Genomic DNA, 25,213 nt, shown 5'->3' on the forward strand with positions numbered 1-25,213 from the left:
CATTAATTGCAATCTTGTCCAGTGTAGATATTTACTAGATGAGAATTCTGCTCCAAAAATCAATTATAATTCATTTCAATTTATCACCCCAGTAACCATCAGTTGAACTTCTTCATGACATCAGTTTGCAGCAACTAACAACAGGAATACAGGAATATTCATCAGGTTGTTTCATGTCTCTGCTGCCTGAAGTTGAGAAAAAAGTAGTTTTGCACACATTTTAATCACGTCTGAATAAATAAAAATGATAAATAATGATTGAAAAAATCAATCAAGCAAACAAATAAATAAATAAGAAAAACCATCATATCAACCAACATACAAATTTTAAAAAGTAAATAAGTCGATAAAGGTAAATAAATAAACAAACAAAACAAATAATACAAAATGGAATTCACTCTCCCTGTTTGTAGAGACTCCATGATCCAAGGACAACATGATCATATGGTTTTCAAAGGTCAGTGTTATTAGCTGCCTCGCCTGCCTCCTCTTCCTTCTCCTCCCATGGTATCTGTCCGGCGTTCACCGTGGAGCCCCAGGGACTCAGCCCTCAGTGGGCTCCCTTTCATCCTGCTGCAGGGCTGGAATACCATCCAAGGCCTCTCCCCACTCCATCACCACCCCCACCCCCCAAACCTGACCACCACCACCACGACCACCATCACCTCCTCCACCATTATGTGCAGAACCCCCTCTGTTAGCTTGTCAATATTGATTGCCTGGGTGGGACGCCTGCCTTTCCAACCCCCCCCCCCAATCCCCCTGTCTCCCCCGATAACCTTTTCATTAGGCTCCCGTGTGTGAGCGGTGTTAAAAGTCCCAGAGTCTCATTTTCAACTAGATTTCCCATGACACACTGGCTCCCCCACCATAGGCACTCCCATCAGGCAGCGGGCCCCATAACTGTCTTTAAAGTGATTATGCATTTAATTTGAGCTCGCCATTGATTCTCCCTCCCCTCGCACTGTTTGCACTTCCTTGTAGGCAACTTATTAAATGTATTGGCGCGAGATTCCTGTGGTTGGCTCCATGTTCGTCCAAATGTTCTCACAGAGAGACGAATCAATTAGTGTTTGATTGGCTTGCTTTTAAAACTTGGACTGATGGAGACATTTTGCAGATAAGTGAACTATACAATGGATTTGCTCAGGACATGGAGAGTCATCTCATACTGAGACATTGAGTGCTGTGGAGAGGATTATTATAGTTTTATGTTTGAACAGATTCTTGTCATCGACTCCAGTCAGATTGGCTGAAAGTAGGCGTATTTTGTCAATACATAGTGGGCCTTAAAGGGGCTGTGTGGAAACTGCTGTTGTAAAGTGTTAGTTCATGAAACATGTTGACACAAATGAAATGCATGGTGTTCTGATTTTTAAACTCTTTGATGTCCTAGATTCTGAATTTCCAAAGGTTCTCAGTATGAAATGCTGTTTTTAAACATTTACACGTATTAACAAAAAAGATGTTCTGTTGACCAATTTCTTTTCAGATAATATTGGTATGCTGAGTGTGATGCCCAGAGGTGAATTGACCTGTTTAAAGATGGTGGTTTGTATTTTACTGAAGTGTTAAACAACAAGCCCGGCCTGTTAACTCGCTCACCAGAGAACAAAGAAAACCCCCTCTTCACAGTTCCACCAAGTGACATGGTATACTGTTAAAAAGCTGTGTGATCATAACCCTGTGTGGCTAAGATCTACCGTCATGTAAATCTAATATTCACCTAACCACCGACAAAATTGACAGTAATGTTTTAATTTTGTCCGCAGACGTTACACTAAAATTAAACATTATTGCCTGCAATAACTATTTATTCTAAAGTCTTTTTGAGAAGTTCATTGAGAAAAGTCTGAAGCCAACTGAGGTTATAAAACTGTGTGTGGTGCAACTCCTGACTGAAGTTGGCTGACAAACAATGTTAGCTTTACTAACCAACAGTTAGCTAATTGATTGCACATCATCAGACTCCCTCCTTGAGTTGACAACTGCAGTGCCTCAGTGCAGATATTTTAGTTGACATTATGAGAGCGACGGCTATAATATAGAAATCCTAGCTCTTTTGTGGCAGGAAACACAAAGGTTAACCATATCAAACGGTATGCTAACTGTATCAAAATGGATTGGCTGCGATTGGCTGGATGCCCGTTCAATCAATCTAACACTACCTGTGTGTATTTTCAGATACAGAAGTATGGGTGTCCCGCCTCCACCACAGTTGCAACGCCAATGGGATGCAAGTGCACTGATGACTGGAACAGAATTTTAGATGATAAACCTTAGACTTGAATCGATCAGCTCCATAAACTTTATTTAAGTTTATTCTACTCTACACTGATGTAAAACCAGGTTAACTAATGAAAAGTGATCTGTTGTAGCCAGAGGGTGGAAGCTACTGCATGGGTTGAATATCAATGGTGCTACACCATTATACTCTCAAAGCAGTCCATGGTAATCAGTAACCACAATAATCACACACACATACACATGCGCGCGCAAACACACACATACACACACCATGTCTCACAATTTAGTTTAATTTCTGTGTCTGCTGTTTACCATGGAGAAAATGTAATCTGAAGTAAATGTGTGAAACATGCTTTCAGAAACTGACAAGAAAAATATCAGACATTGTTTTGCCAGATCTGGTCATTGTTTTCTCACACTGGAAATGATTTGATTAGTGAAGGAACAGCTGTCTTTCACTCTCTTCAACTCTTTCCATTTTCTGTTGTCCTCTGATATCCCAGAAGGTTGGCTCCAAGAGTCCAGCTTGGACACAAACATGTGTGTGTGCACACACACACACACACACACACACACACACACACACACACACACACACACACACACACACACACACACACACCTATATACACACACACACACACACACACACACACACACACACACACACACACACACAACTATATACACACACACACACACACACATTCCTCCATCCTCTCCCCCCAGCCACAGCCATGATGCCCTCCTCTCCCCTCCCTGCTTAAATTGACTTGCCTCCTCATGTGAGTCCCTCATCACTCCCACGTGAGGCAGCGCTTAGGCTATTAAACTCATTGGAAACGATTAAAGGGCCTTCCAGCACCGGGTGGGTGCGACACCAAACAACAAACAAGCATCCGTCCGTCCGCAGCTATTGATGGCCAACAAGTCTCTGCCACGTCTCTGCCACGTGCCTCTGGGGGGGGGGTCTGTCTGTCAGTGTGTGTGTGTGTGTGTGTGTGTGTGTTTGTGTGTGTGCGTTTGTGTGTAGCCTTCTTCCCCAGTAGGTACCTAAAGTAACCTTCTCCTCTTTGTGTTATCAATGCCCTCCCTCTACTTTCATTTCCAGCAATGGCTCCCACATCACTTCTCCCACTGACAATAGCTGCATGTACCCTCTATGCTGCAGACAAAAAAAGGAAAAAAAAAAAAATCACTCTTCTTCACCTCGCCTTGAGCTGCAACCCCACCGCCTAATTCTGCAGCTCTTTTCAACCAACCTGCAAAGACTCTTTCACCGTAACTTTCAATGAGGAAATTACTGCAGGACAAAAATTGGAAAGAAAATAACGTCCTAATGGCTGACCAAACTAAAGCAAAGTATCATATATCAAAACTAATACCTCAGCAAAAAAATGTCCCATTTGATGCGAAACCTTAGCACTGTCAGGCATGATTGTACCTTCCATTCAGTTGTTCCATGAGAAATGTCAGAAGGAAAATCATCTGTCTCAAAATCGATGGGTCATTTCACAAAGGTTTACTTTTTTGGGCTGTATGGAAAGTCTGCTCGCATTAGATGACATCAGGAGAATGTCAGGTCAATTTGCTCTCCCGAATATGTAAAGAAGCCAGCTTGAACACACATACTGTCGCAGCCCAGCTCTCAGCACGACGCAACAAGGGAATTCCAAATCATGTGCTTTTATTAACTCTGTAAATTACTCAAACATTACAACAAAAGGGTAGTCAAAATTAACATAAAATAGGGGAAACCCTACGCCTTGCACCCAGTGCAACCAGCGCCTTCCCCGCTGTCTCGCTCTCACTCTCTCAGCCAGCTCTGATTCTCACTGACTATTTAACTCTACCAATCTAGTTGCTGCTCAGGTGCCAAACTAGTCTAATCATTTGCACCTGAGCTTGCAATCAGTGGATGCCCGACCTCACTAGTCCCCAGAGCACCTCCCCAGGGTCCTAGAACCTGCCCTGTACTACTGGTCACCCATAGTAACCGAAGTGGGAGCCTAAGAGCAGCTTGGGCTACCACAATACACACACACTCCCAAACACACACACACAGACACACAAACAAACTCACACACAGACACACACACACACAGAGACACACACACACACACACACACACACACACACAAACACACTCACACACAGACACACACACACACACAAACACACACACACACACACACACACACACACAACCACACTCACACAGGCAAATAAATATAGTTACACACATCCTGAAATACACAAAAACCTAGAGTAACCATGTACATCTATCTGAATACACACACACACACACACACACACACACTCTCACACACACACACACTGTTTCTCTCACTCACTCTGCCTTTCCCTCTGCTTCCCGTTGTAGTGTGGTAAGATGTCTGGATTACAGTCACACACACACACACACACACACACACACGGCACACACACACACACACTGAAACACATTAAACATATAATAACCATGATTTTTACTGTGAGGCCACCGAGACTCACTGTCTGAGAAATCACAAAGGCCTCAGAAAGTTATACAGTCCGACTTCCTAACCAGTCTCCCTCTCCAGACTGAAGAGGCATTAAATTGTCATTGCTGGCATTAATAAAGTATATGAAATCGGAAATGACATTTCATGTAATAACACGACGGAGGCGCGTCTGAATGCCACGCTTGCATACGTTCATGCATTAGGCATGATGTCACTGGCAGGGCACCGCAGCAAAGAGCTGAGGAAGTTTAGCCAGGGGCAGACAAGACACTGGCTCTTTCAACTTCACACTCGCTACTTTAGATACCGCCTACTGTGAGCCAGCTGCATTAAAATGGTTGAATTGGTGCCAAGAGAGCTTGTTTAATCCAGGTGGCACGACTTCACTGTAACTACAGGTTTGTTAGGAACTCTCTCTCTTTCTCTCTCTTCCTCTTTCTTTCTATCTCTCTCTCTTTCTTTCTCTCATTCTTGCTCACATTCCATCTTATCATGACAAGAGTTATCTAAGGGGTGCTTTTAGTTCTTCTCTAGGCTCCGCTTACTAGGGGGTGTACACATTATAATTGCACTTGGCCTTCAGCATACATTTTCTCCACGTGGGATATTCCTGAAATACATGTAGGTGACAGGAGTGTTTCCACTGATCATGCTATAAATGAAAACCAGAGTGGCCTTAGAAGTAAGATTAAATCAGGGGATTTAGTTTTGTGAAATCCACTAAGGTTTCAGATTGTGCAGGAATTGACTGTGTGGCATCAACGTCTGATAATGCTTTTGACATTTCCAATGACTGCACGTAACTCCTTAACGTAAATGTGTCTATTTATTTCTTCATTGCCATGTTATCTTTATTATTTGAAATGAATGAGTGTGTTACAGTGTGTAAACAAAAGTTTTCACAGAACAGCTGGTTTCCTTTGAAGCATTTCTGCATTTTCCTCTCATTCAAAAAGCACCATTTGCAGCCAAGGAAACACTTCTTGGATCATTACCATACATAACACTCACATAACACACACACACACACACACACACACACACTCACACAGACACACACACACTCACACAGACAAACACACACACAGCATTCCGGAGGCCCCATTTAAGAAACATCTCCCCACTTCATCAGGCGAAAAATCAACAGCTTGTGAGACCAATCGCCATCGTGAGCATCGCGCCATCATAAACTCGGCACCTATGGTGTGCAGCCCGTGACAGACGACAGGCCTTCTCCTCGCTTGACTGGAGAGAGATGAGTTTGAGGGGGGAGGGGTGGGGTGGTGCAGGGTCGGGGGGTGAGGTGTACGGCAAGGGCTGCCGGTGCTTGCACACTGCAGTCCCCCTCCAGCTGTCTGACTGGCTTGCACAGACGCAGAAGGTCAGGAGGGCTGTTGATTTAATCTGATGTCTGATGTTGTCTCTGCTTATTGGGGCTCAGATGACTACTCGGAGGCCACGCTATCACCTGTTTAAGGGACAATGGCTCTCTCTCCCGGCTTATCGTCCGCGCCCCTGCTCTCCCCGAAGTGCTCGCCACTCAAGCTGTGGACAAGCCTTGTCATGTGCTAGCGCTCGGTAGTGTGTGTGTGTGTGTGTGTGTGTGCGCGAGTTTGAGAGTGAAAAAGGGCCTCTAATTTCTAGGATGAAAATCCATGAGAGAAAGGGAAGCCATCCCGCCTCATCGCCGCCATAGCCTGCAGCATTCTAAAGTTTTTCAATTTTACATGAACACATTAGAAGGTTATGTTACATGGACCGGCGTTATGTATTTAGAATACAAACTAGAATGCGTTTCGTGAACGAACTACGAGAGTGTGCTTGCTCTGTTGCGGCAATGACAGAGAGAACAAGTGCCTTGGAATTAGTCTCTTCCCCTCCTAGTCTCCTAGAAGAGTGAAGAAAGTAAAGAAGAGTGGAAGAAGAAAAGAAAGAAGAGTGGAAGAAAGAAAGAAGAGTGGAAAGAGTGAACAAGAGTGGCTCTGGATAAAGACAGTAAAGAGAGAGTGAAGAGGGAAAATATTGAAAGAAGGAGAAAAAAAAGTGAAGCAGAGAGATGGAGTGTGAGAGAAAGTAGAGTGAGAGGGATAGCGAGAAAGAAGGAGAGAGAAAAAAAGTAGAGTATTTGCAGGGCTCTACGCTAAGGTTTTTCCCAAGGAGCACATGTGCTCCTAAATGAAAAAATTTAGGAGCACACAAAAGAAATTTAGGAGCACAGCAGGTTTTTTTTTACCCGGAAGCAAAGCATGTCATACTCATTTGCGACCTATAGTTACAAACATTGTATTTTCCAACGTTTAACCCCATTCATGTTCAGTTATTCCAAAGCAATTTAGCTGGTAAATTGATCAAATTACTGCATTTGTTCATACAACGCTTTGGTTGACCTCTTATCAATTGTTATTAGTAGTATCTTACATAGCCAGCTTTACTTAAAAGTTTATTGTAAGATACAGCTTGTTAGACTTAATGCAGTTAGAGTTAGACTGTAGGTCTAGTTAGTATCTAACGTAAGCAACACTTTTACTGTATAGCTAGAGCACGTGTATCACATTGGTTTATAGTCTGTCAAATTAGTTCTAGTTATTTGTGTTCGTTGGCGTAAAAAGTTAGTCTCCTAGTTAGTACATCTGATTAGAGCTAGCAACCATGAAAAACCTCTTCTGAAACTAAGAAGGATAACTATGACTAAATGTGACTAAAACTAATATGCATTTTTGTCTTAAGACTGAATCTAAAATAGCTGCCAAAATGAATACATCTCAGTGTTCATTTTGGCAGCTATTTTAGATTCAGTCTTTTAGATTCAGCAGCTATTTTAGATTCAGTGCATATTAGTTTTAGTCACATTTAGTCATAGTTATCCTTCTTAGTTTCAGTCTAGTTTTCGAAAACTGAGCACACTACAACAGCTACGCTGTGTCCAGGTGCATCCTCAAACGTTTTTCAGTAAACCTAATGATTTAAGGTCTCTCATGAATCATTACTCCCAGGACACGGGTTAATGTTAACTCACGCTATCGGTCACGCTTAATCCTCTCCAACCACATTAGCAACAACATAAACTGGTGAGCTAACAAGTTAACCATTCTTTCAGTATAAGCTACTTTTGCATAGCCCCGTACAGCTAGGATAGCTCACGTTACCGTAGTAGGAATACAAGCCTTAGCTCACTATATTCACACAACTAAATTCATGAATTACTTCACAGGTTTCCTTCACAACTTGAATTAAGGAAAATGATCCCCCGTTACGGCTAGCTGAAACTGCCAGTGGATACTCCCGTTACGTAGTGATAGTTAGCCTTTAGCCCAGTACTCAGATATTACAGCTGCTTAACACAGCTAGGATAGCACTGCTTAACACAGCTAGGATAGCTAACGTTACGGTAGTGGGAATACAAGTTTTTCAAGTTCGCACGTACCTATTTATGCGAGTGAAATACTCGCACTGTAGAGCCCTGGATGGAAGGTGTCTCTTAATATTCCTAGTTATACAGTTGAATGGAGAGGAACAGAGAGAATAGGTTCCTTAGCGCAGGTGTCAGTGAAGCACAGGTGCAAGCCAGTTTAATGAGCCTATTATGATGTCATAATGCCCCTTAGTTCTGCCATGCAAGTCTATGGGGGAAAAAGGGGATGAAAAAAGAGGAATAAAAAAGGAGTGGCAAGGAGTACCGCCACGAAAAGATAAAGCAGGTTGCACCGGATCGGGCCGGACGTTTCGGTGTTTGAACGGTGTCTCTATCTCAATCGGGCGAGGCGTAGTTAGCTGCAAGAAAAACGGGGAGAATAAATAAAGAAAACTTATGAAGAACAATACTGTGCTTCCCTTCGGGCAAGCACACTAATTATGAGTAACTGTATTCCGTTACAGTTACAATTTAAATAGATGGTATTCAGAATACATTACATTGTTACGTTACATTGTTGAAATCAATTGATTGCATGTCGGTACTTATCTGTTTCACAAGTTTATTCACTCTCTAAATAAATGAAGGCAACTTGATGCATATCCCAGAAGCCCCAATTAGCTATTTGAAAATTAGCTATTTGCGTGATCAGTAGCTGCTAATGGAGTCGGAAAAGCAGCAGGTGTCAGAGCTGGCACAACAGAGCCAGGGCAGGATTGCTTTTCTATCCTGGAAATTCTAACAGCATTTCACGATAAAGAAAGAGAAGGGATAACATAATATAACTATGCTGTGCAACCTCTGCTTGCCAGCAGCCAACTTCCTTTCAGCTCCAGCTCCAACCTGAAGGAGCATCTTAAAGTAAGTTTATTTTTTTAATTAGCCAAGGGCAGTCATCTGCTGTAGCTTAACTGGTCACCTTGCTATTTAATAGTTGTATCAGCGAGATGTGCGATTTTCCATTCTCCTATGTGCTGATTTAATAGCCCCGGAGCCGTGGAAAGACTCTGATTAGTCCTGTTTGACATGCTATCTCACGTTAGCTAAAATGAGCTTGTGTTTGCTTAAACTGAGGTTAGATTTTTGTAGTATGCAGTTTGGGACTACAAACAAAAATGTTTTCACATTCAGCCAGTTGGAACAGAAGAACACACCAGAAAAGGCCTGTTTAGTAAGCAGGATTTGATGGCCGCATTCCTACACTTATAAAATGCAATTCAATGTGGAAGTAATCCAAGTATTCAGAATACATTACTCAGATTAGTTAATGTAACTGAATACGTTACAGATTAAATGTTTTGGGTATTCTGTATTCTGTAACGGAATAAGTTTGAAAGTAACCTTCCCAACACTGGTAGTACATGTTATTTTGTGTATACATGTTGTCATCTACTGCATCATGCATAGAAGTGCAATATACTAGAGCTGTGATAATTACATTTAATATTAAAGGCACCCAGTGCAACTTTTGAGGCTAAAAAGTAAACATTCAATTTCTAGTCTTTTTTACACGTAGTAAGTTTCAATAACTCCATACCATTAAATATCGACATTCACGGAGCAAAGATGAGACGTTGTTGTGTGGTGAGAACTGATAGAAAATCGTAAACAACAACAATTGCCGCCATTTTTTCCCCAAATCTTTATTTATTGGTGCCACCAATAAATAAAGCAGGATTCCAGTCAATGGAAAAAATGGCCTCTCCCCACCGGCGATTGTTGTTGTTTACGATTTTCTATCAGTTCTCACCACACAACGACGTCTCATCTTTGCTCCTTGAATGTCGATATGTAATGGTATGGAGTTATTGAAACTTAGTACATGTAAAAAAGACTAGAAATTGAATGTTTATTTTTCGAGTCTCAAGCCTATAAAGTTGCACTGGGTGCCTTTAATAAAATTTTTTTTTTTTTTACGCATTTAACGCATTTGCAGAATGAGGTTCCAATAAACCCACAATTGACCGCTCGCAAATTCCTCCCTAGAAAGGCCCTCGTCCAATCGACAACCGCTACTAAGAGAAGAGGGTATGGCAACTTTGAGGTCTGAGCAGCATGGTGAGACGGTGTTCCTACGGGACTTGTAGATCTGACACAAGGTACCCTGAGATTTAAGAGAGACATGTCGTTTTTTTACGCATTTCTAAAGCCCAAAGCAAAAGAGGAAAGGTGCCGGCTGTGGATTTAACAGTGTGGATTCAACAAACACATACTGTATGTTTGCTCCAAAGCTTCTTGCATCTAGCTATCTAGCGAACTATGCTACCTAGCTAAGACAGTTATGGTTCATGTCAACTAGTATTATGACGACTACAAGTACATAACTAGTCTCTCCAACAAACGTGTTAATGTTAAAATAAAATGTTTATGTTACCGTCAAAATGTGAATGTTACCGTTTGTAAAATTGCACACTTAGCTATCCAAGCTAGCGATAGCAAACGCCATCTATTTGCAAGGAGCTTAATAAACTGTATCAACCTTGAACAAAACGTCCCAAAAGGCCATTATGAACTTTTATTTTATTTAAAATCTTTGTAGTATTTTGTGAATGGGCGACCTACTCCTTAGTATCCCATAAGGCACAACCTGAGGGCAATAACCTGGTGTTTTGATGCAAAGCCATATCATTACATCAGGATCATCATTTTAGATATATTAATGTTCCATATGGAATAGCAAAGAGAACTGCTTAAGAACTACTGAGTAGCAGCACCATAGTTTTTGTTTTTTTATGAATAAAAAGAAAGCATTTTAAATGTACTGTATGTATCCGTCTTTTGTCATAAATCTTTTTCTCCCAAAAATATACAGAGAAAAGCGGTAATTTGTGATAAATCATGATTAATACACAGAAACCTGTGATTAATTTGATTAAAATGTGTAATCATTTTACAGCCCTACAATATACCCTTAACTATTTGATACATTTATAATGGACAATGTGTTTTATTTGACATGCATTACATACATTTGTAAGTTATGTTCAAACATCTCAAAGTCTTGTTTGATGTGCTCATAGTCAAGTTAAGTCATATACATGTACAAATACATATACACACATTTGTCAAACATATGGAAAAACTAAATGTTGTTCCTCGTGGACTACAATGCAAAACAGAAGAAATATTTCACATTCTGAGTGGATGTACATCTGTCTAATTATTAACAACAAATTAAATCCCTTTGATATCAAAGCTATAAATGAATCATTGTTCTGGTTAGTATATTCAGCCTGGCATTAACCCATGTCACATACCTGCATCACCAACCTAATAAGAAGGAATAAGAGGAAATAGACTGAACAAGAAAAAGAGAGAGAGGCTATGCAGAAAGACATTTTCATATTTCAGGCATTATCGGGTCTCAAGAAATGTGCCTGGATTCTTCGAAAAGCCTGAACTCCTCAGTAATTCTGCATTAGTAGCCATTTCACTCAGCAAGACGAACAGCCAGACTCCTGATTAACTTCTTGGGAGCCTGTGGCAATGCATTAAATTATACATATGTTCCCATTCCACTGCTGCTTAAATAGCAGAGTTTTTACCCATTACCAAATTGAACACACACTCACATGACATGGGATACAATGAGAGGCATTTTTTATTGAAGCAGTGAAATTGCATCAAAGCGTGTGAAGGCATCATCTCAGAGCGTATAGGGGTAGACACCTAGGCATCTCAACATTAATTGAAGTGTTTCTTTTTCTCCCCACTTCCTAGACACAAGAAACATACAATATTTAAGAAATCACACATTTATGTGAAAGCAGATGTGTGTAGCGGGATCACAGAAAGGGCAGACACGTCACTAGCTCTTGTTTGAGCATTTCATTCAGTGTGAATACACGCACAAAAAAATGTAGATGGTATATTCTCTTTCCCCACTCTACACATCAAATGGGTTATAAGTGCTTGCAAATCAAAAGCTCCCAAAGGCTGGGGGAGGTCAGAAAATATGGGAACCATAAAAACTCCAATGACATATTTTACCTGTTGAATTAATATTGCGGCAGAAGCAAGCAACATTGTATAGCTTGCAGGCCCCCGCACATCAGATTACTAATCTGATTCTGTAGTAGCCTGTTAGTTGGCCGCTGATGTTGAAATGTCAGTAATGGAGGCAGGGTGGTAAAAATCCCTGCTAATAGGATTTAATGGCCCTTAAAAAGCCTCCGCTGCCCCACTGACTGCCTCTCCCTCGGCTGAAACTATAGGTTTTCATCTGACATTTACGCTAAAAGAGAATCTCCGGCCTGTGTTCATTAAGTACTTCTGATCACAGGAAAATCCCCTCCCCTCATTGGAAGCACTTGGGTCAGGACGCCTTGAATTTAAAGGGAGGTTGTTCGGCTTAAGCCTTCGTTTCAGCAGGGCAAGAAAGAAAATAATCATAATAAGGTTGAAGCGCAGAATTTGAGACTTTTATTTTGTCCTGCACACACTGCAATCAATACAGCATCCACTTTTAGGGCAAAAAGGATTGGCCATGGTACTAAGACCCTCCGACTTTGAAGCCAGTGAGTGCAGATGGACTGTAAATCGTAGCTGCTACGGATCCCACTTTTTCCGCTGACCTTGTGCAGTAAGTGGAAGAAGCCAGTTTGGTTCGGGAGTCCAGAAGTGCATCCGACAGGATTGTTAGCTTTAGCGATTTTAGCGGCCGGCTGTTTGCTTTTATTTTACTACAGTGGCAGTGGCGGTGGCAATGCAATCATCTTGGTTGTTTAGTAAAAGGTGAGATAGACGAATAAATGTCCCAGACTCTTTGCCATGTTTATGGAGTCATCAAGAGGCAAGGGGGAAGAAGGGGGGTGAAAAAAAACAAGTGCTATCTCCTCCACCTCCACCCTCCATCCACGCCAGTTACATCATCAGCTTTTTTATTAATCTCTCCTGTGCGCCTTTTTTTTATGAAAGCGCTGATTGTAAAAGGTGGCTGTAGCAAGATGGATCGACGTGCTTTGTTCTCTACTCTTCCTCCACTCCCAACACCTCCACCCCCCTCCACCCTCCACCCCCCAACACCTTTTTCCTCCATTTGTTTTCCCTCCTCTCACCTCCGACACTTCTCGTAATAAACGAAATGAGCTTGTGAGACGCTGGGAACCAGAAGTGATATTTCACCTCCCCACTCCCAGGGACACGCGCGCTCCAAATGAACCGCTCTTGTCCCTAGGAGGCGCGGGCGGATGTGCTGCCGCGTGTCCCCATCGTCATGACGCCGCCGAAGAAATGATGTGTCTTCATGGCGAACCCGGTGAAGAAAAACAAACGCACGCACACACACACACACACACACACACACACACACACACACACACACAGCCCTTCGACACACAAACAATCTTGATATGTCGCACCAGGACTGATTGTTGTGCCCACGCTATAAATTAAGCACAGTGTGTCAATGTCTTTGACCATGTGGTATTCGTGTGGAGCAACAAAGCCCATCTAAAGGGGAGTTACCTCAAAGTGATGGAACATTTATACCTTCGTTCAATACATTCCAACAGCTTTGAAGTCTTTTCTTCCTTGTTTCTTGTTTTCAATGTTTGTTTGTCTTCTTTTCTCGATCTCTTTCTTTCTGTCTTTCTTTTCTCAAAGGGTCTGGTAAAGTGAGGCAATTTATTACACAGCTGACTTGTGTTGTGCGCTGAACTCAATGCCTGAGGGAATATTGAAGTGTTTTGTAACTGAGTGCCATTCTACAGAGATACACAGTGCCTTCATATTACCTTGTCTATCTCCTTCGCTGTGTGTGTGTAATCACTTAAACTTGTTTTGCTAGGAAACCCAGGAATGAATGGTAACCCTAGGACACAGCAGTCCACTGATTAAAAAAAGGTCTGAGTCGAAACCACTGACAAATAGGCGTCATAAAAACAAATCACACTACCTTGGATGACAACATATCATAGTAGTCTACACAGAGTATGTTTCTGTGACTCGCAACTCACAACACCCAACTGGGCTCCTTCCCCCAGTTTCTTATTTTTTTTAAATTTCTCTAGCGATCCATGCTCAATGCTAATATTATGCTGTCGTGACTACCCATATCCCAGGACATTCACTGCACGCCTGGACTTGCAGACTTCTTTCACAGATATTTCAAGAGTCCCTGTCCTTCTTCCTATGTGAGGGGTTTCAATGAGTTTGGATCAAAAACTAGCGACTCCTATCAGACAGAGTTACCTTTTTTTTTTTACTTCTATAGATTTATTTTTTTTATTTTTTTTAAGAGTCGCTGGGAAGAATTTTATTTGGCAGGCTAGCCAGTCGAGGTCACTCATGCCGCTTCTCCAAGATATCTTAGTCGCAGCTCGGACATCTTTATTTGGCTTCTGCTGAGGGCCAGCAGTTTGCCAAGAGATTCCTCTTGTGATTTATTCTCGTAAACAAGTTGAAGTCATGCTCATTTCCAAAAGACAGAAATATATATTAGTTTATGTATCAACAATATCTCTAAAGCTAGATGGACAGAGATTGCAAAAAAATTGATGCTAATTATTTGATACAGAGACAACTTTGCATACAATGATTAGATTGATGTATTGTTTTCCTTCGAGCGTCTCTGTCCAAATATGATTGATCTGAATGAATATTTGCAAACAAGAGAACGTAATAGCTATGGAGTTTATATCAACATTTTAGATTATCCCAGCCAGTCTATATTGCTCCCTGGGGGAAGAGAAATTGATATATTCCTCTTTAGATGCAGTTATTAATGTTTACCCTTGATCCCCTCCATCAACATGAATCCCATGATACGACTGTTTTAATATCGTGTAGCCTGGTGTTTTAGAAAATGTCAATGAATTTCAAGCATTGATTTTAAGATTTTACTGAGTGAACCAACCCAACTTCTCTGAATAACATCATCTAAAGTACACTTGGTATGTCCTTTACTTCACTCCAACCAGAAAGAACTTCTCCCAAGTTTCCCCAGAGCAACTAAACTGCACTTGATAGAATTCTCCTTTTTTTTCAGCTGGAGACGCAATCCCATTTGAAGTCAACTTGAAAATGGAGGGTTGATCATATGCCCAATTAGTGCTGTCTGACTCTTCCTACATAGTTGATGGGAGGGACAACAAAGGCTAACAAGATCCCAGAGAAACTGTACACTTGCACACCGCGCTGATGCTGTTGAGGTCAGTACCACATGTCGACAGCTTGAAAGGAAACCAAACCTGATTTCAGAGCCTGACTGACACCTGGCAGGAGAAGAGTCCCCGAAGATGGGTATTACCCCAAAAAAACATCAGCCCCATTCAATAGCTCTGATACAGTTTATCATTTTGTTTTTCATTCTATTTTCTCTGTGTTACGCACCTGCCTGTTTTTTTTTTTTTTTTTAATTTTTCTTTACCCAAGCATCTGTTTGACTGTCAGCTTGTCATCACAGGCCTCATTTATCTTTTCCCAGAGTGACTGCCACTCTGAAGACAGACAGGCTTTTGTTTATTTGCCCATTGTTGTGTCATCTGTTGATTTGCCTCTTTGAGGACAGCTCCTCAAAAGACACCACCTTCGGAGCATTTCACAGGACTACAAGAGTATTTACTCTTGGCTTGGTGGTGTTCACTGGAACTTTATGAATATTTTATATACACAAACTGTACGGAGTTCATTTTTATGCATTATGTTTTGAAAATGAAAATCTATGTCATACTTGCTATCATCTTACATTATATTTTTTCTCTTGGTTGTAAGATATTGAACATTTATTTTTGAGTTGCCTTGAGTTGTCTCCTTGTGTTTGTTTTGGCTCAGTTATTGTGGGAGAAATAAAAAATAAAATCACAAAAAAGGCATTATAATTGCATGATACTTGGAAAAATGTCTCCTTCCTGTTTGATGATGCCACTCTCAAATTCATGATTCACTGTCTGCGCTTTTCAACAGCTATGGCCCAGAAAGTATACTTGGTCCATGAAGATGCCATATATCTGAAATGGAGGACACTTCACATCCACTGTTGTCTCACTAAAAGAAGAATAAAAAAAGACAAAAGAACTCCTGGAATACACATTAAGAAACTGAATTCAGAAACTTACGTGTTGTGCTTGACCTCTTGCAAGGTTGTGACTCCCAGTCCCTGCCCAGTTATTGGGTGGGGCCTTAACCGCAAAGCGAGTACTCACTCTCTCTACCTCTCTCTCTCTCTCTCTCTCTCTCTGTTTCCATAGCAGCAAGGGACATTTCCTTTTTTTTTACCAAACCTTTAGGAGGAGGGAATAGTTATATCCTCTGGCTCTTGTCCCGGAAATGCTGTTTGTCAAAATGTCAGACTCATGCTTCTAACCCCCCCCTACACACACACACACACACTCACACATCCATCCCAATCCCATCCCCTCAAGAAAATATTCCTACATGTTTAAAAGGATGTTCCATTGCTACTCGCTTGCCCCTGAATCACTTTGCTGTGTCACTGGGTGAATCATGTCATTTTCATATGCAGCAATCCTGTGTATCAGAATTTAGCATTCTGCATTCAAAGCCCATTGATCACACACACAGACACACACACACTTTAGCTTCCAGGAAAAATATTCACAGCCATATCTTTTAGACATTACGTTTTACCGTGACACTCAAGAAAACATCCTGCTGCCAGAATAAACAAATGGTTATCATATTCTCCCAGGCTAAATATCCTAGGACAACATCGGATTGGATTTCTTTCAGTGTATTTTGGGATCTTGGGACTCTCCTATAATTATTGTTTGATTTTAGTTGTAAAGGTTAGTTTATTTTTTTTTACACCTGCTTGACTTAGCTGCCAAAAGTGTCATACACTTTTCTGTGTGAATTGCACCTTCTGTTATTTATAGACATTAGGGGTCTCTCCACTTAAATGTGTGGGTCAGATGTGCGTACTTTAGAGACCACAGCATAAACAGCGACGCTGTGCAGTTTTATCATATGTTGAATGTACGAAACTTGCGGCTGATCACACCATCACCGCCCTCTAACTTAAATGTGTGTGGCACTCTGAATTGAACGATATGATTCAATCACAGGCGCACTTGAATGGAATCATGGAACCGCCAGCACACAGCAACATTAAAATAAATTAAGAGTTTAGCGATCAGGATATAAATATACGTGCTAATAAAGAGTCATCAAACAGAGATAATACAGGCCAGTAATTTAACACCACTCAGAAAAATAATAATACTCTGACTATTTGTGCAACTAGTACAAAGAGTTTGAATAGTGTAGCAGGCATCTTCACGTAGAGAAGTGGATGAAGTGTAAAAGCGACAGCAAGGCATCAAAAGGCAAACAAAACAAAACTGATGGTTGCTTTTGCCAAAAGGCTCAAAATTTTCACCACAACACAGATCTGCGCTATTTGCCGCAGTTTTCATACATACAACAGAAAACGTAATCAGTCACTACTTGCTTTTTTTCCCCATCATTTTGCATATCCCGCCCACAACTGCATATGCATAAGTCCAAAAAGTGCAGCTTGTCATTATGTGCTTCTACAGAAGGCAGAGTGTGGTTTAAGCCATATGTGGTCTGTTCGTACATACCATGCCATGTTTTCTAGGTGCACGTCTTAAATTCATGGTGCTGTCCCTGGGTATTTACAAATAGAATTATAGTCTGTTCAGGTATTACATTGTCTCTATGTATGTAGCCTCATACAGAATCTTAAAATAAAAATGTAAAATTGTAACTGATTAGCTTTTTATGAATCATAATTTTTAATAAAATGGCAATTAGACATTTTTTTTATTTTTTTTCATTCACTGGAGGAGTTCCCAGTCATTGAACACAGTGCCTTTAAACTGTGTGTGATTGTTATAATCCTTTAATTAGCTGAATGTCTTTGTGGGGTCCAGTCATGTGTTAGCCACTGATTTTCTTCCATTTAGATGTGTGTGCTGTGTGTGCAATATGTACATTCTCCTATGAGTAGACACCATCTTCACTGAGGTGTAGATAGATACTGAGGTCTTGATTGTTGGAATGGAATTGTTCTCCAGGTGCATCTGTGTTGTTTGAGACACACCAACAGCTGGCCTGGCTTGAAAGACATCCAGCAACTGTGTATCTGAAACCTTCGCCAGCAGACACACTCAAACCGCCATAACGCCACAGAACATCAACACGCACCAAGGGCAGCTTTTTGATGGTAACATCATTACTCCTCACAGGCATTCCACACCTACCATCTCAACCTGCAAACAGCACTCATTTTGGCACTTAATGATGGTCTTGTAGTTGCCTTTGACTTGCTCCTGCTAGACTATACAATATTCAGGCTCTTGACCGTGATGGTTTTCATCCCATTGGCAGCCTTGCTAAACAGCACCAGTACAAAAGAAACTTTCCCTGCGAAAAAATCCTGAATAATTGGTCCAGTGGGAACCTTTGTTTTTGTTGTAGTCAGGAGAATTCAACTCAGATAAAGTGGAGGAAATAAATAGATAAATACATCATCCATAGTTAGCATGAAGCGATATGATGTTTGATTACGCACAGTACAGTATGAGGCTCTAGAAGAATGAGCTGGAACGATTATGGGGTGGATGTGTGATGATCTGACACGTCTGAGGACAGTGGTTTGCGGCTCTTTTGGTGAAACGAGAAGTAGAATGAACACACAGATTCGGCCCGCTTGAGACTCTCTCCCCGATATAGCCTCTTTTGCCTTTCGTGTTCCCCCCTTTCAATTTCTTTCGCTTTTCCTCCTGAGCCCAGATGTTCCTGTCGCATATCTTTTTTTTTTCTCTACGCCTCAAGCATGCAGTGAGAATGATTGCTTGCCAAAGAAACACAGCCATTACACAGGTTTAATGCTCCCGTTCAAAATCATTGTTTACATTATTAAAAATACACACTAATACACAAAACGCAGTTTTGTTATAGGTTGTTTATTTTGGTACAAATAGATCTTCTCAAAAACGTTGCGCCAATTATAGTCCAAATGTGATTCAAAACTATCCCAGATCATCTACTCATGGTTTTTTAATAGTACTGTTTACCCAATTAGCCCAAGTCCCAGTGCAGTCTAAAGTTTCTTGTGACTGAGGTAACTTTGAAATGTGCCAATTAACTGCTAGACGAACTTCTCATGTATACCGCGGGGTTAAAACACGAGCACAGCTGTCTAGAGTCTTCCAGCAAGCCAGCACTCTGTCCTCAATTAATCAGGAGGGACATGACTACCCACATCTAGCCTTCCAATCTACCCTCTTGTTTTTTTCAGAATGGACCTTTATCATAAATTATTGTTGATGATGCTATTGTTGTTTTCATATTTGTGGTTGTTGTTCTTATCGTATTATTTTCATATTGGATTTAATGCAGATAAATGAATGCAGGTAGATTTGAAGCCTTGCTTCAGGGTACAAATTAAAAGATGAGATGGGGACTTCGGGAGAGACTTCAGCTGATGGCAACAAACACCTTTGAAGACTGGAGAAACGCTTCGAAGTGGTTGGCCATACCTCGTATGTTCTTCTAATGGCAAACAGCTTTTTTTTAAAGGAAATATACACAGACTCAGACTCAAAAGTGGAACCTGAGGGCAGTCTTTTGATTGAGGATCTGGGAACGTGTGCATCGCACAAAATGATGTATGTGTTGCTTGGGGACAAAAGGAAACGGGAAATAGAAGAAAAATTGAAATATTTAAAGAGGGTTGTGTTCTGATGATTAAAACACAGCAGGAATTTAGATTTATTTTTTCCTGATGTGTATTGTCTGCTGGAGCCTTGAGTGTCAGTGCTGATCCATTTAGAGTCATCGTGGCAGGCAATTTACATTTAGAAGATGTATAATAAGGTTTTAATTTTAAGGCACTACATTGCTCATTTGTTTTAGTGTTCTCAAAACAATCTGAAGAGCGTTTGATTTCATTTAAAAAGTCTGTGTTCAAATTTAGTGTGTTTGCCATACTTAGGCTACTGCTTACTGCTAAATGTACAAAATCACTTGGAGTCTTAAGGTGTAATGAAAGACAAATAATTACATTTTTTAAGTTAAATTCACCTTCTGCGCTTTTAAAGTGAATTTCACCTTATGCACACAAAAAAAAGTTTATAACAAATATCATAAACATTGTTGTTACATAAACATTAAAAAGTATTAAGCTGATTTAGCCATACATTTCCATCAAGTACCATATTCCACACTGTGGGTGGTTATGTCTTCATCTTCGCATGGATACGATGGCAGTATAACAGCTGGCAGTGCCACCATGTCCGGAGACAAAAAGATGGATTCTGTGCCAGCCGATGTTGTTTAATGGTGGTTCTAAAATATATCAGTAGAGCACCCTGCATTTGATAAAGTGCAACATGCCAAAGCTTATAAAGATACAACATTGAAGTACCCTTTGCTGTCACTGCTCTCACTCCCTGTAGGGATGCAACCATGTTTGCAATATGTTTACTTTGTGCCTGGCGTCCTCATATCTCATATCCTCCAAAACAAATTTGCAAAAGCATATTAGACAGCACCTGTTCGACCAGGTTAGGCAGACTGTTATTATAAATTACAACCAGGCAATGTTGTTATGTTGGGTCTAGAATGCCAAGGGGAACAAACCTCTCTGATGTATCAGGTGTCTATGACTTAGCACAATGCCATTTTTAACCTTAACCGAGCAAATATGTCCAGGCCTCTTTGATAGCAAAACCTGGATAGGGCATTCCCTACTCTGTGTCAGTAAATACACTTTTGTTCATCATCCCTCTAAAGGCAAATGTTAACAAAAGTTCAGCACATAAATATTTGTGTATATATGCACTTTACTGACATGACAAAGAACAAAATTGACCACAGCCCTGGAACCTATGCCCCGACTCCTGTCGGGTCTGGGAGATTTGGCTTTGCCTACTACACAGACGGCTGGTAAATGGGAAGCATTCAGGCTGTGGGCAAGCTTTAGAGTTGGTCATTTTGACACTAGAGGTCTACACAATGGCTTGAGGTCAGGGCTCATGAAAAAAAGCTCTTAAGCCACAATCGTAGCATTTTACTCTGCTGATGGTTCTTCCTGGTGATGTGAACTTGGAGTTGCTGCTGGCTGCTTGTTTGAGTTTGTTCTTAGTCTTTGTCGGTTATCTCATTATCACTAGCTGTGAAAATAGATTAATGTATTCCTACAGCCCCTGGAAGTCATCTCATGGCCAATTAATTAATTAAGGTGAAATTACTCTCTTGGGATTTAATTATGTTTCAAATACTACTCTCTCTCTCTCTCTCTCTCTGTCGTTCGTTTTCAATGTCTCAATTCAGTGACATTTAGTAGCTTTCCATTTTTCCACCTCCTCCAAGAAAACAACTCAGAGAACAAAGAAAAGAAAACAGAACACTGTGGAGTGCTGAGCCAGTAGGCTCACTGAAAAACTAGGCTAAGCTTTTCTTGTTCTTCAGAAAAATCTCAACCCTTAAGATCATTTTTTACTGGCTTAATTTCACTCACTGTTGTTGTACTATGTGTCACATCCTCTACTGAAGGTGTTTCATACCGGTGTTTCAAACGTGATTGAAATTCTTAGAAGTTAGATTTTGACTACAAGAGAGTGGGTGTTTTGTCTGTGGACCTTCGTGATAGATGAAGCCTAAAAATATTGGAAAAATACCTTCAGGTGCTGTAAGTAAAATACCACCTACCTTGCTAACACATGAATGCACAGACATCTCCAGTCATCAATTACTGATTGATCACGGAAGGTACAGGACACCCAATGTGCCCTTCAATATGAATAACTGCCTGCTGAGATTTCACTCGATCTCCTACATTGCAGAGACAGCCTCCGCAAAGCCAAATAAGAATCGGAATATGACATGTATAAAAACCCGATTAACTGAGCTCGGGGTAAATGAAGTTCACAGATGCATTTTAGCAATAATTTACAGCTTCAAAGAGGACTGAAGTCTCATGGTGCATTGATTGAGTCTGAGGAGAGACAGTAGGGAGGCTGTCTATAAAACTACAGATAAAGCCAAGACAACTTCACTTAGAGAGTAAATGCATTCAGTGGATATTCTGAAGCCCCTGTTTGAAGTTGATCTTTAACACAAGCGGCGCTACCCACCGTCTTAGCCTCTCCATACATCATAAAATCTAAACAAAAAAAAACATATCTGTGATGTGTTATGCTAGGTGACCATAGCAAGTGCTCCTATCACTCCTGGTATTTCCAGGTGGTTTGTGTCGGTTTTTAGGCTTACTTCCTCCTCTTCCCTCATGTTGTGAGCTCAGGTAGTCCGTAGTCCAGCCCCCAGGTGGTTGCTTGTACAGAAATCAGGTTGAGTCACTCAAAGCGCCCAAAACAGGAAATCACAGACAACCCTTTGAATCAGGGGTTGAGTGCCCCGGAGGGAAAACAGGAACAACCTTTAAAAACATATTGACTGAATGATCTGGAAAGAATAATGATTTTATCCATTGAAAATCATACTGAGGCACTCCATGATGAATATGGCTTCATGGAACATGATGATAGGTTTTATATTATGAATATTATTGTTGTTGTTATAAATGTTTACTTACACAAATGCACACATGCAGTATGTTATAAGATTAACTACAAGTAAATACTTATTCAATTGGACACTTTTTAATCCTAACCTTACATCAGAGGGATGCCTAATGATATGTGTACAGTCCCTCTGTTTCAGATAGTGTCTCACACATATTAAGGCTATGCTCGCTCTGTCTTGTTTAGTTTTACAACACACACTTATTGTCAAGATCTGAAAAAAATCTCTAGATCCTACAAAAGAGGTAATAAAATATTAATTACGTGGACAGAAGGAACCAAGGTGATTTCTCCTTCTCACACAGTATTGATTGCTTCCCCCAGGAGAATAATACTCTGTGGTCAACACAGACCTTAAAACAGAATGATTGAATTTATGTAGCATGGTAAAAGTCAGTTTATGGTCTAAATTATATAAATAAACCCTGATTTAAATGTGTCTGAATCGTTATAACAATGTGATAATGAGCCCCCGAATGAGAAATTAGCATATGGAGTAATCTATAGACTGAACATATGCTCCAGCCAATGCTCTTGATTACATCGGGTTTTCTAATGGGAAAGACATCAGTGTGCCTTTGCCAAGTATAATGAACATGCCCTTTATACTAGCCCCTTTGGCTTTCAGTTTGCTTCTATTGCCTCTGTAGCCTTTGTTGTTGGTGGAAACACAAACACTTTTGATTTTGACCAAATGTTAATTAGTGTGCTCTTTAGTGATCAGCTTTCAGTTCTATTTTTTTCCACTTCAACTTTTAAAAGTCTAACATGCATTGCCAAAGCTAGTTTGCCCCCTAGCTAAAATCAAATTGTTAGCATTGGTCTCTATGCGTCTGTCCAGCAGACAACTTATGGTTAGTACCGTATGTTGCTAAGCAACATGAACTTGATATAAATTAGCTTTCTAAATCTAGTGTAATCAGTGAAAGAAAATGTACAAAGATCCAGTAAATGTTCAACTGAAAATGTACCAAGAAAAGATGCTATCAAAGGAATTCTGCTATTTCATTACCTTCATTAAGAGAAGACAGGTGGTCAGATTGGTAAGTGTGGAACAGATTTGTCAAAAAAGGTTAGCAAAGAGTCACAATGATACCTATGTTAAGTATGAAGTGTGACTGAGTATCCAGATGCTCCATTTATCACGGGAAATAGCACAGTTATGAATGTGTGTTCAATTAGAATGGCAATACATAGATTTGAGTGGGCTTAATAAAATGGTTTGGTACAGACATCAAATATTATATTTTGTCATAATGTGCCTCATCTTTGTCACCCTGCTCTATTCTGCAGATTTTTGGAGTTTATATTACATCAAAGGCCCTGAAAACATTCATCCATACAAAAAGCCTCAGAGCATCAAACACTGTCTCTGAAAATCAAATTAATTTGTGTAGCACACATCATGAAAAAAAAGAATACTCCGTGTCTGAGCTTGCAAACGTAATGGACATTATAAAAATCAAGAAATAAAATACATAAATCACCCAAGGTTGTCTCCTGTACTCACTCACAAAATTCTGTCTTATGTTGTGTGTGATGCACAAACCCAGAGCATAAGGTTTCCGACAGTCTGTTAGGTTTTCATAAAATATCACAGATCCCCTAGAGGGATGGCATGTTTATGATGACATGGACTCCCATCTGTCCTTTTTCAGCTTAACAAATTATGAATTCAAGAATCTCCCAGGCCCCTCCTGTACACCAGACCACCTACAGGAGCTTGTTTGGAAAAACACGATTGTGCTTTTTGTTGTCTCTCCCTATGTCATATGTATATCAACAATAAAAACATTTAATTAGGTTTGCATCTGGCTCCAAACATGCAAGGATAATGCACGCATAGTAAAGTGTTTTTATAAGTGTGCAGATCACTCACTGCACGCACACACACACACACACACACACACACACACACACACACACACACAGACACCATCTATACCAGGGGTCTTCAACAGGGGGTCCGCGATCCCCAGGGGGTCCGCGGAGGTACTGCAGGGGGGTCGCGAAATTTTTGGTTGATAAGATGATTTTTTTTAATATTTCTAAAAACATTTTTTTTTTTTTTAAATCAACCAATTTTTTTTTTCCACAAATTTAAATGTCTTCCAAATCAGAATTGTATTTATTCCCTTTAAATTTACATTAACATAAATCCAACATATTGTAGCGAACGTATAAATTGATCGAGAAGACGTTATCTTTCAGTCCAATCGACGCATTCAGCTACCCACAGGAGCTCTCTCAAGCTGGGCACCGGTTCACTCACAGCACCTTTCATGCACAGGCACTAGCCAATCAAATTGCGTTTCTGCTCAAGTCTAAAGAGCGCGAAGATCAAAAATAAAAGATGGCGGACCAAACTCCATAGCTGGTCTTGTTTGTACCTATAAATTGTTAGTTTGACATTTTTTTGCTTAGATTTAAAAAAAAAAATAAATAAAGAGAAATAGACACTGTAAAAGGTCAAAAAACGTTAATTGTAACTGAAAAATAAGTGAGGATTTGCGAGGTGTGTGAGCCTCCTAGCTAAT

This window comes from Sprattus sprattus (assembly GCF_963457725.1).
Source record: "Sprattus sprattus genome assembly, chromosome: 3".
In the NCBI taxonomy this organism is placed as follows: domain Eukaryota; kingdom Metazoa; phylum Chordata; class Actinopteri; order Clupeiformes; family Clupeidae; genus Sprattus; species Sprattus sprattus.